This window comes from Ostrinia furnacalis, unplaced genomic scaffold, assembly GCF_004193835.3.
Source record: "Ostrinia furnacalis isolate ACB-3 unplaced genomic scaffold, ASM419383v2 OfSCF6287, whole genome shotgun sequence".
NCBI classification, from domain to species: Eukaryota; Metazoa; Arthropoda; class Insecta; order Lepidoptera; family Crambidae; genus Ostrinia; species Ostrinia furnacalis.
The window spans coordinates 382,076-395,065 of record NW_021136526.1 but is presented as its reverse complement, the minus strand read 5'-3'; positions in this window follow the sequence as shown (position 1 = coordinate 395,065).

Below are 12,990 nucleotides of genomic sequence, written 5' to 3'. Positions count from 1 at the left end.
CCCTATACCGTTATTTTGGATTAAGTTATTAATAGGTCATCATTATTACGACCGAAAGAACTACGTAATTATACTTCATTACACGCGAGCCCATTATCATAATAGCCGGTTGCTATGCGTCACTATATGCCCAAGTCATTAGCAAAGGCTTGTCAAGAAAATGTTCGTCAAAATTCTCACATAACTGCTTATAGTTTTTAGGGCAAAGACATTTTGAATTCAAACTATAAGTTCCTTCGCTACTATCTTTTGAATAGTGTCCTTCTTCGATTGAGTTTTAGTAACTGCACACTTAATAGGCTTCTGACAGTTCTGACATGACTCAATAGATCAATGACTTAAAGTGCCCTCACTGCCCTCCAACGTAAGGGAGCATTAGTAAAGTCGGTTGGAATTAGAATCCAGTACCGCTAAGCTGAAAGATGTCTTACCACGATGACTGAGGTCTTAAAATTAAATCTTCTCCAAAAAAAGATTGGTAACCATAAAAGTTACTAATACAAGCGAAGCTGTTTTAGGGTTATTCGCGTTGTGATATTGGAAAGTCCCCATGGGCAAATTTTCCACGATTATGGCGACTTGTTTGAACACCTCATAAACCTACTATCGTTATGACACCTGTTGATCTAAATTCTGGAATAAGATTCACAAGTGTTTTTTGTTAGAACTTTATATTAGACTTAATTTAATTAGAGTTAGTTTTCTGATAATGTTGTGAGCTATTTTTTAGATCTAATCCAATCAGTTGATAGCTACTTTACTGCACATGAATTCACTTAATAATGAATTTAAAAATATTTTAGCGAAGTTCGAACTAGACTAGACGTTATGTAGCGTAATCTCCATCTCAAATACGAATTTAATGACTTTATCTGTATTTGTTTAATTACCAATGACCTCGTTTGCAATTATTTGCATATTAAATTAATGGAATTAGAACAAAAGTGATTCGAAGTTGGGACATTTCGCCCCAGCGAGCGATATTCGAATAATTGCTTCAGTCGCATCGCCTTAAACTTCAAGGGCAATCTATTAGATTACCGCCGTGGGAGTCCTCACCTTCAACCCTTTCGGCGTTCCATTTTCAAATGGATGTACAGGAACAACCGTTGGCCCTTTCTGGCGTTCTGTTCTCAAATGGATCAGCCGTTGGAAACTATGGAGGACTCTTTTTTGTCTTTCTTCTCAAATTGAAGTTCGAAATACGAAAGCCTCTTGTAACTTTTTATTTTAATTTAATGTTGGTGGTAGGTAAACTCACCAGAATGCAAACTTGTTTTGCGGCCTCTTTCATAAAATAGCTTGAGTTCTCTAAACCTCTTCCTGGTTTCAATATGCAGTTCGATCATAAGAATTGGAACTCGCCATATTAAATATCATGAACGATAAAACTGACAGATGTTTGAGTCACAGACATTATTATGGATAGGTCAAAATGCTCAACAGAGATATCCAAAACGTCCAAATTTTTCGTGCCAACGAAAAATCTGAATAACTCATTTACTTTAAGATCCGTATCAGTATAATCGCTAGAATAAAAATAAAGCAAGCAAGGATCATATTTAGGACCAAAGGAGTCCAAAAACATAATTTTTACTCACAGATCTTACTTTGAAGGGAGAAAACATTTTGCGCGCACTTCAGACAAAATAACTATGTCATCAAGTTACTTTATACTTAGTTCTACAACTATTGCAAGCTGTAATAAATGTACTATCGACGAACTCGTAGCTGCGTTTGATTAAGTGTGCTGTCACAGTATTTGTCTTAGTGTAGCGCTCGTCGTCTTTGAGCAATCGCTCAGCTAATCACTCTCGCGGCTGTCGCGGGTGTTTGCTTTAGAATGTGTATTCTATGTATGGAATCATTTGGGTTATAGTGAGTTCCGCGTTCCATTCTCGGCGAGATCAGTTTACACGACTAAGTAGGTTTTGACTATGATTTGTGTGCTTAAATAAAAGTATGGGGAGGGATGTTAATACTAGTTTCTATTTGCGGCTTCACTTCAATTCAGTCTATCATTAAAATATTTCGTTATAATATTTTCTGCGATCAAAACTATATCTTTACAAAAAGTATTAGAATTACAAAAAAAAGTTTCCCAAGCTCTTATTAATATTAAATTAATTGTTATTTCAATAAGTAGAAATCTAATTTGGAATAATGTTAATATAGGTACTTAAATTTTACACAGTAACAAGCCTAGCAGTTAATGAAAATTAACTTAAACGACGTTGACGACGATAAAAAGTTCGTTCGTTCGTTCGACTTCAGTAGAGTATGAATATGAATATGAATATCCGGAACATGCAATAAAATATGTTTGTCTATCCATGCGATTAATAGAATCCGCGAGCGATATGAGTATGAATAAAAAATATTTAATATGAAGAACAGACTTTATGAAATATTTCCTCTACCCGTATAGAGCAGCAAAAGTTTATTACAATCATATCAAAGAATTTTATTTTCAATTTTAGACTATCGTTATTATTATAACGCGAATATCAAATTCTTCCTTAAAATTGCATAAAGTGTTTTAAATGGGCTACAGCCATACAACATACAGTTTGTATAATGTAACTATTCTGATATTTAATTTTTAGTAGCTCGTTCAGCTGTCATGCCACATATTTTATCTCATTAATGAATGTCTAATGCACTAAAGCGAACACAATACTGCAGCGAGGTTTTGCAGCTGGCACCAAGATTTAGCTCTACGGCTTCGGTTTACACAAGGTACTCTCTTGAAACCACTACTATTGAACCTACTTATTCTTGGCTCTGGATTAAAATTTTCATAATAGAATAAAGATGCTTAAAAAGTCTTTAACATTGGGGTTGTGTATAAAGTCCATGGATATTTACTTCTACCTGAATCCAACAGTGTCGGCGTCGGACTTTCGATTTGAGGGTCGGTATTTCGATTTCCATCCTTGGATTATGGAATATTTAGGAGATCCGTATACGAACTAAAGTCGCTGACGTAGCCGACGGATTAGCAAGCTGAAGTGGCAATGGGCAGAGCACATAGTACTCAGAGTCGGCCGATGGGGCAGCAAGGTTCTGGAGTGGAGGCCGCGTACCGGAAAGCGCAGCATGGGACGTCTACCTACAACGTGGACCGACGACCATATAAAGATAGCAGGAAGACGCTGGATGCAGGCCGCTACCAACCGGGTGATATAGAAATCGTGTGGGGAGATGTTCATGTCCTGTAGGACGTCCACTGCTGATGACGAACTACAGTCAAATGATGATCATGATCAACTGCCAATAGTTGCCATGACTAAACCGTAATTACAGTTACGGAAAGTAGTTATAGTGTATTCATAACTCCCTTACTTTCTGGACTATTCCCACCTCTCGTTCCCACCACTGCAACTCCCGTGTAGCCAGGATCTAGCTTGACCGCCATAAAAACCCAACCAAAGAAGGTCAAGTTTGTCCCGGGGGAAAGTTAAACTGTCATTGGACCCGCAACGAAGTTAATCAGAGGAACATAAGAGGAGTTCGAAATTAAGGTTCGACTTCCCTCCATTGCAAAGCAGATGACAGGTGACAAACAGAGGTTTAAAACCTTTAAGAAAAGATTATGCACCACGGACAATAAATATCAATTATGGGGGCCTATCTTATTTATGAGCAATTAGCAACTACCTGCCAATAATATTTTTCACAAAATCGCTTAAAACGGAAATTTTTCCTTGTCGCGACAAGATCGTGTAATAAATATCGGAAACAGATGTAAGTATGTTGTATTGAATTAAGCATTATATCACGTTCATGTTTCCAAAGATCACACTCCCACAAGATATGGTGGGCAGGCTGCTCATGACTGACATCATCCATCAGTGGAACACTCGCAAAAAGGAGATTTACTTATAGAATCACATTAGACTTCTATGAAAAACAAATAGAACAAAGGGTAGGGGCAAGTGAACCCGTTACCCGTCGCCGGGAAGCGATCCAACCCTCACACTGATTTAGAATTTAATTAATGCTTTGTGTTGTAATTACAGTGAATGAATGTGGTCCTTCGCCTAAGTGGTATATAATTGAAATCGATTTAAGCCCCGGACTCGATAGTTTGTTGGATTAACAATAGTTTTATCGTGAATTTTAGATTGTGAATGACTAGTGGTTTATAAAAGAACGACCACATGATAACTGAAACTGAAATGTATTGTATTGGAATGTACTCGTATAATCCAACTAGCTGCCGCCCGTGACTTCGTACGCGTAGATCCCGTTTCACCCCCTTCATCTACATATCTCACGCGGTTTAGATTTTTTCATACAAATGTTTTTTCCCGCTAACTCCCGTTCCCGTGGGAATTTTGCAATATCCTGTTGTAACTAAGCTTTAAGTTTACTAAGGTACCTGCATGCCAAATTTCAAGGGTCTATCTTACGCGGTTTAGATTTACGAAAAACCTAAAAGTAATGTTAAATCTACTACAATTTGAAAATGCTCGTAGCAAATCAATCATAGCAACCTCTACATTTGAACTCTATAGAAATAATTAAAATAAAATGTCGGTACGTAGGTATAGACTATGACAAAAGAAATGAGTATTAAAAAAAGGCTTCTCATATAAAAACTTCTTTTTAATTTATGACTATCATCGTCATCCATTTGTTCCAACGGTAAAGACAAAAAACTGGTATTTATTCGGCACTGAATAATTTGTTCACTTTTGTTTTCGGGCTCAGAATACAGATGTTCTGTATTATGTATTCTGTAGTTTTCGGGTGAAATTGCGGGAAAAGCTAGTAGTTAAGAGTCTTGCAGGCATAGTAAATTAATAAAAATAAGTAATAATACTCTATGGTCAAGTATTTGGAGAGGACTCACTCAATTCGGTGGAATACCGTATCGACACAGTAGTTAGCTCATATATCTACTGTGGTATCGATTTCCGTGGGTCACTCAAAGTTTGGACACTTCGTGTTTCAGTTTACTTAGGACATTATGGGGTTGAATGGACACAATAATTAAACGAAAAGAATGTACATTATTGCTTCGAAGGGAATATTAAATCGTCAATAGCATCGAGCCATCTCAGATAAGAATGTGAATATTTTTAAACCGGCAGACAGTGATGACTGAGTTTGTTGCGGCGCTTCTTCTCAGCACTTGCCAAATGTTGGACTCGAAGCGCTGGTAGGGAAAAAAAAGAATGAGACATGTATATGTTACAGGAAATGTATGAATTCTAGGAATTGTATACTATTCCTAGGAAATGTATACAATTCCGAAGCTATTTAGGAAATGTATAAAATATTGCTTCAGAGCCTTCATATCCTAGGACATGTATACTCTTCCTAGGAATTTTATAGAATTCCAATATTGTATTAGGAAATGTATAAAACTAAGCGGCACAAGCGCGGTCGTGTGATCGGGTGCCCTTCAGTACGCCTAAAATTTCATTTAGCCAAACCACATTGGCCGATAGGTACTTTTAACTCACAACTAGATTATTGTTTAGCCTGAAAGTTGTTTTCGCACTATTATACTTTGGCTGAAAAAAATATTTGCCTATTGGCATACCTTTCTTTCGGCATCACGCATATTACGCTGAAATATTGGAAAACCCTAATTTTAACATCTCTTTTATTAAACTATTTGGCATGAAGGTTTTAGTACTCCTGTAGCTGGATAACAAAGTCTCGGTTAGGTTAGGTTAGACTTGCGACCTTACACAGACACAGCGGCCGCGGCGCGGTAGCGCCATTTAAGTTTCGGAGAAAAAAAAGAAATCTTAATTACATTTCCGATCGCTGTTTAGGAAATGTGTAAATTTCCTAGGAAATGTGTCTAATATAATTTACATCACACATTTCCGGGTGATTTTAGGACTTATACACAAATCCTAGGAATTGTATACAATGACGGTTTTCATACATTTCCTGTAACATATATATTGTATAGGCTCCTTAGAGCATTTGACGATTTGTAAGTACTAATTTAATTAGTATATACAAATAAAGATAATTTTGATTTTGATTTTGAATGTTGAGATATTATCATTTGATAAAATCTACACAGTAGACAAATAACACCGAATTGATAACAATCCAAAAATAAAATCCCTGCTTCAAGCTGTGTAGTTCTCACAACAATTTAGTTCTCTGTGGTTGATTTATTCTAAAAATAAACCATTTGTCAACCTCTTCTTGTCTACCTGAGTCTGGTTTTCTATTATAAGGAGATTTAAGTACTCCACAATATTACAATTCATGCCGAAATGTATTTCACAAAACATTTTATGTACATGACACAAAATAATATTCTGTTGTCCAAAGCAAACACAAAACTATATTATTCTTCTCGAAAGCACTCGAGACACTTATCTTTCCTAATATTTATTATGTCGACGTCTGGGAACGTTTTACCTTTAATATCTTCGCAAATAATAAACGATTCATTCAATACTAAAATACAAGTCTATTGAACAACGCCTACCTAGCTTAAAATAATATTGTGATAAAACATAAGGAAATTATCTTGTTAATGTTATTTAGGAGTTTTTAAGAACATCCGACGCGTAACATTAAAGGAGATTAATTAAGTTATTTACATGCTTTCAATTAGCTCTAACATTTTCAAGTACTTACATAAAGGTATCTTTGAGAAAATAGTTAACCGGATTATCTTCTTTAGGTACAAAGGAATGGGTGCTTTTACACCTGTGTTACCTACTTGTTGGTTTAGCCGGTAGGGTATTAAGTATCGACTAAAGCCTGGTCCGTGAGCACGTAGAATCCCGTCCAATGACCCCAAGCTGCCCATCCTTATCGCTCGCGCGTAATTATATTGCTGTCGCGGCTGTGCGACGCGCGCCCGCAGTGAGTGTGCGGCTTTAGTAGCTTTTAAAGTTGTTACCTTGAGAAGGATTTGTAGTACCTATTAAGTCTGGATAGATAGTATCGGGTTAATTATCTTGGTTTAAACGGGACTTAGGCCGATATTTTAGAAATAGGCTCGTTCGTTTCAGCCTAATGAAGTCTACTGCTGGACAAAGACCTTCCCCAAGGATTCAGGTACTTTCCATGACCTTCACCAGATCTTCGGTTCACCAAGAAGTGGCAGACCTGCCCAGTACTTCTGGCTTGTGGTCGCCAGTCAAGAACTTTTATGCCCAACGGCCATCAGCTCTACGAGCTATGTGCTGTGCCCACTGCCATTTGATATCAGCAATTCTGCGGGCTTCTATAATTAGTGGGTTTTTCAGTAGCGCGCGATTAATGTGCGGTCATAATGAAGATTTAAATACCAATCAATCTGTAAACAACCTTAAAATAAATACATTAAAAAGCAAAACGCTCTGTACATTTGTTCTCATCCCACTAGCGATAGTAAAACTGTCTCATCGGGCCCGATAAAGCAGATCTACTGCCAGCCGCGGAATGAAGAGCGACGACCAATAAACACGGCCACTTGATAAGAAAGCCCGAATATTTGTACAGGCGGCTGCGATATGTGCGATTCCCGCACAGTACAAACATTTGTGTGCATGAACATATTTGTTTGTATTGGACTGGGTGTTTTCTATGTATAATAAGTATGTATTTACAAAAAAAAAAGTATTTAAGTATGTTTATATCCGTTGCCTAGTACTCATAGTACAAGCCTTGCTTAGTTTGGGACTAGAAGCGCAGTGTAAAATGTCCAAGGATATTTTATTATTTATTATTATTAAATGTTACTCAACTTTCGATAAGTCACGTAATTATTTTAGCGACGTCATGCTTTAAAAAGTGGATTTTACCCACTTATTAATTTTTGTAATAGCTTGAGAATTACGGTAGTAGTCGGTGTGCTTACTTGATAAAGTTCGCTCCCTATTGAAAGACTTTTAGTAGGTTCGAGTTAGAATATAAATTGCTTACTTTGGGGCTAGTTGGCGCTGTGTGAAATTGTCCAAAGATTAAAAAAGAAAAACTTTTCATCGGTCAAAAGTAGGTAGTAACGTTACGAGTAAGTACCTACATATCGGCGAATGGCTATATCCAGCTGTCCACAAAGGCTGAATATAGTCATATCTGCCACCCAATAAAGAATAAGCAAAGAAACATCTGAAAGATAAACTTTTATCGCAACATCATAACGGAAAACGCGTACAAATAAATCTGTACCCCCAGTGAAAAGGGATCTAACTCGACTTAGATCAAAATTGACTTTATAACATAATGTGAATCTCTGAAAAATTAGCTATTTTTGTATCTTATCGGTATGTTTCTACGACGTATAGAAAAGAAAATAATTTTGTGCCAAATGATACAAGTACGGCTTTGTGAAACAATTTTGAGTTTTCTTTCGTGTATATTGATACATGTCTACTTTTAACAAAGTGTACCGGAGGCTTCTTTCAATTTTTTATTGTGTCAAGAGGTACGACTCGTGTTACTACTTTTTACACGATTGAAGTTGTTCAGATTGAATTTGTGATTAACAATATAAGATGACTCATATTAATATACACAAAAAAAACTATGTATTGTTGGTTGGTGAAAAAGAATGTAACTTAATTTATATCACAAAAAGTAAAAGACAAATGATTATTTATTTTGTGTATAATGATTCAATTAGACTAATACCATTAACCACAAAAGTTTCGTACATGTGTAAAATGTTATCAGTTACTTAGATCAAAAACATTTGAAAATCGCAACTAATGATTTGGTTAATTATTTGGTGTAAAATGATATAACTTAGCCCAATTGTCAGATTAAAGGAAAACATAATGCGTAGTTTATAAATCAAAGATAATTATTAGGATACTTAGATCGCTATTATGTTAGTTAGATCAGTTTACACATTTTTTTTCTCATCACAAAATTGGTGTATATTGATATAAGTAGAAATTTTTGGACGATTTACCCTAAATAACCTGAAATAATGATTCCTCATAGTGTAATTACTAATGTTTGTTTTACAACTTTTTCTAAAATTAAAGAAACAAAAAAATATCAACAGAAATGGCGTAAAATGTATCACTTTACACTTGTTAGCGGGTGGTCAATTCAGTGTGGTGTAAAATGATTTATGTCCCATTACATCACTTTACACGAATGTAAAGTTGCCGTGCATGGCGATATAACTAGGTTTTTATTTAATTACGAAAAAACTACAAGCTATATTTCCCAAACTGGCACACTGCCTAATTATATCTAACATTACCTTTCACCTAAAAAATATTTCACCAAGTTATCTCTAATAGCGACGAAGCAGGATTTTTTTAACTTCAAATGCGATTTCCCAAAAATCACCATTTTCGACTTAACTCCGTTTTCACTGGGGGTACAGAAATGTTGACATGACCGACATTCATACAGTACCACACGACACCGGTGACACATTTGAGGCCAATACACAATTGCAAATCATTTCAAATGTACAATATTTACATGACATGTTTTCCTACGGCCGACTGTATACATCGTACCGTATTTTACGGTTTACGCCGGGGAGATATACGGGTACAATTTATGGACCATATTGATACGTTTGTAGTGATCAGGTCATGTCACGGATATCTGATACGGTTTATATTTTCGATTCATGTTTCATTTTCTGTTTCCATGTATATTAACGTCAGAATCAATGGAAGGTTTCTCGTTTTATTATTTGTTTATAAAATGGTAACTGTTTTCGTTACAAATGTTAACTTTGACTACCGCCTTACTCGATTATAAAACAAACTACTCACTACAAATTATAAAACAAAGTCGCTTTTCTGTTAGTCTGTCCCTATGTATGCTTATAGATCTTTAAAACTACGCAACGGATTTTGAAGCGGTTTTTTTAGTAGATAAAGTGATTCAAAAGGAAGGTTTATATTATGTTATACTTAGCACCCGTGCGAAGCCGGGTCGGGTTGCTAGTTTATGCTAAAGCGTTAGATTCAATTGCAGGTTCGAAATCCGTTAGGGTCGAACGGTAGCGTCATAGTCATAGTGATTTCATTTGATAAATCTTTATCGCATCATGTTGGTATACCATTGGGTGGATCGATGATAAGAGCGAACATCTATCATACCTGATAGAGCCGTGATTGTTGATTTACGTAATCTTTTATGTAAGCACATAATAGCTACTTACGAGTAGTTTGGAGCTAAATTATTAGAGTGATTGATTCAAAAAGAAAATTTTTGCTCCATTTTCTATTTATTGTGCTCGTGATGATCAGTTTTTGATTTGACGGCCGGCAGGACAGCAGGTTATTAAATTTATTTTAGTTGCAAAATAACTTTTATTATTAAGCCGTAGTCTGTATGATAAAAAGTTTATATTATAAAAAGGTTACATCAGAAAGTTCTCTCAGTTCAGCTTTGTGATCCATTTAAAAGCTTAACCGGGCCGCGTAAGTTTTAAACTTTTGCGTAATTCACTCTTGCATGCTGAGAAAACTTAAGTGCTCAACTTAGTGAGGATAATAGAATGCAGAATGAGTTCAGAATCACGGTTTTACAACTTGCCCGCAAAATACTTAAGTGGCATTTTGTGAGATGTGGTGCTCTTCCAACTTAATTATAATGACTTAGGTCACGCTGGTGTCAGTATTTGTGAGCCATATAAATCAGTTTGACGGTAATTCTTCTGAAGTAATATTATACATATATATTTTTTTACAAAACTGGAAAAAAAAACCTATCAAAATGAGAATTCTATCTGAAAATTGGACTAAAACCTCTTAGCATTCAAGTTATAACTCCTATTAGACTGCGCAACTAGGATAAATAAGATTTATGTGATAATGCCTCCACTACCACTCCAGAACCTTGCTGCCCAATCGGCCGTCAGTTCTGCGTACTATGTGCCATGCCCATTGCCACTTCAGCTGGCCAATCCGTCGGGCTATGTGAGCGACTTTAGTTCGTTTACGGTTCTCCTCATTTCTGATTCGATCTCGTAAACACTGAGCAAAGCCCTCTCCATAGCACGCTGTGCATGCGTACCTACCGAAAAACATAGCGTGTGACGTCCACCCACAAGGTGGACCGACAACATCTTAATTGTAGCAGGAAAGCGCTGGACGCAGGCCGCTACCAACCAAGCAACATGGAAAGCATTGGGGGAGGCCTATGTTCAGCAGTTCCTATGGATGAGATGATGATGATGATGTGATAATGAGTAGGAATTGATTAATTACTGTCTTTATTTGTCCCACTTTTCCGTCGAAACATTGTCTTCCTCCTCACAACACAATAATAATAATTAGAGATTTTAGCCTATCTTCCTATTCGCCCACCCACTACCAATTAAATGTACCTACTAATCAAAGTAGCTTATCAACCAAAACAATTCCAGAATTTTCCCAAACGATCAAATCGAAATGTTTCTTTCTTTTGTTGCAATAAAAATGTACTTCATCGCCACAAATATGAGTATAACTGCAACATAAACTGTTCAAACCATAACCATTCATAGTCTAGCGCAAAATAACCCGCCGGAGAGCAATGCAGTCTTGCCACGTAAAGCACTCCCGAGGCAGCTCTATAAAAACGGCCACAACCTGCAATCCAAAGCGGGAAACCTGCAACTCCTAAAATGAACAGCGCATAAAACATGCAGGCGCAACATAGTTTACGTTCAACACCTAGTTCCCACCTGCATTACACCTGGCTTTTGAACCGCTGCCAAGTACGTAGAGACAAATGAGATTGGGCGACTTTGTCTAGTTATTTATTGTGGAGTATGCACATTTTTGATTTGATTTGAATGTATGGGTTCATAGTCATTTATTTACCGGGTCGGCATTGGTCTGTCACTGAATAGCCGCACATCATCATCATCATTTCAGCCATAGGACGTCCACTGCTGAACATAGGCCTCCCCTAATGCTTTCCACGTTGATCGATTGGTAGCGGCCTGCGTCCAGCGCTTCCTTGCTACCTTTACGATGTTGTCGGTCCACCTCGTAGGTGGACCCACGCTGCGTTTTCCGGTACGCGGCCTCCATTCCAGAACCTTGCTGCCCCATATCGGCCGTCAGTTCTGCGTACTATGTGCCCTGCCCATTATAATAATAATAGCCGCACAGTTAATGAAAAACGGAGCTAAGTGGAAGGTGACGTAGGGACGGCGGCAGAGTAGGGGGTACCTACAGTCAACCTCTTTATCGTCTATATTCAGGGTTCTGTACCTAAAAATAAAAAGTAACCCTTATCACTGCGATGTTCACTTGTTCTGACAGACCCTTTTACTCAAATATCAGATGCTATTTAAATAAAATTATTTCCAAATAGGTACTAAGCTAAGAGTTCAAATCAAACTTGCTTGCTACTAATGTAAATTGATACAGAAAGTCTAATCAGCAGTGAAAACGTTAAATTGGCTGTGATTTTCACTGAATATACAGAGTGACTGGAACTAGACCCGTCATATCAAATTCCCAAACGTTTGCAAACTATTGAACCATTTTTGTTACAAAATAAGGACAATCTAACATAAAAATCAAATTAAACCTGAGATAAAAAAATTGATCTATTCTTATAAATAAAACACTGGATATTTAACTTTCACATATTATTGCCTCATTTAATTTATCATCCGCGCGCGTCCCTCTATTTGACGTTTCTAGTGTGACATTGACATTACGGAAATGTCACTATGACAGCAGCTCATTGGCTATAACGATACAGTTATTTTGACGTTTTAGAATTTTCACAGTTAACACTACATAGAGATCAAAAGTTACCGACTTTCAATTAAAATACGGTCAGCATCAGAATCCCACTGCATTACACCTGGAGCGTTGAACCGCTGCCAAGTACACTAACGTATAAATTGGGGAACGTCACGAACGACTTTATTTGCTCGTAATAGTAATATAGTACGAGGTAAAACTCGAATTATCCCCGCCTCGGAGATATATGTAACTATGCGGGTCTCAAAGCATCCATTTATATCTTGAAAGGATGGCGCCATCATAATAAAGACTGAGATTCTTAAAGTAATGGACAGCGTAGTGCCATCATTTT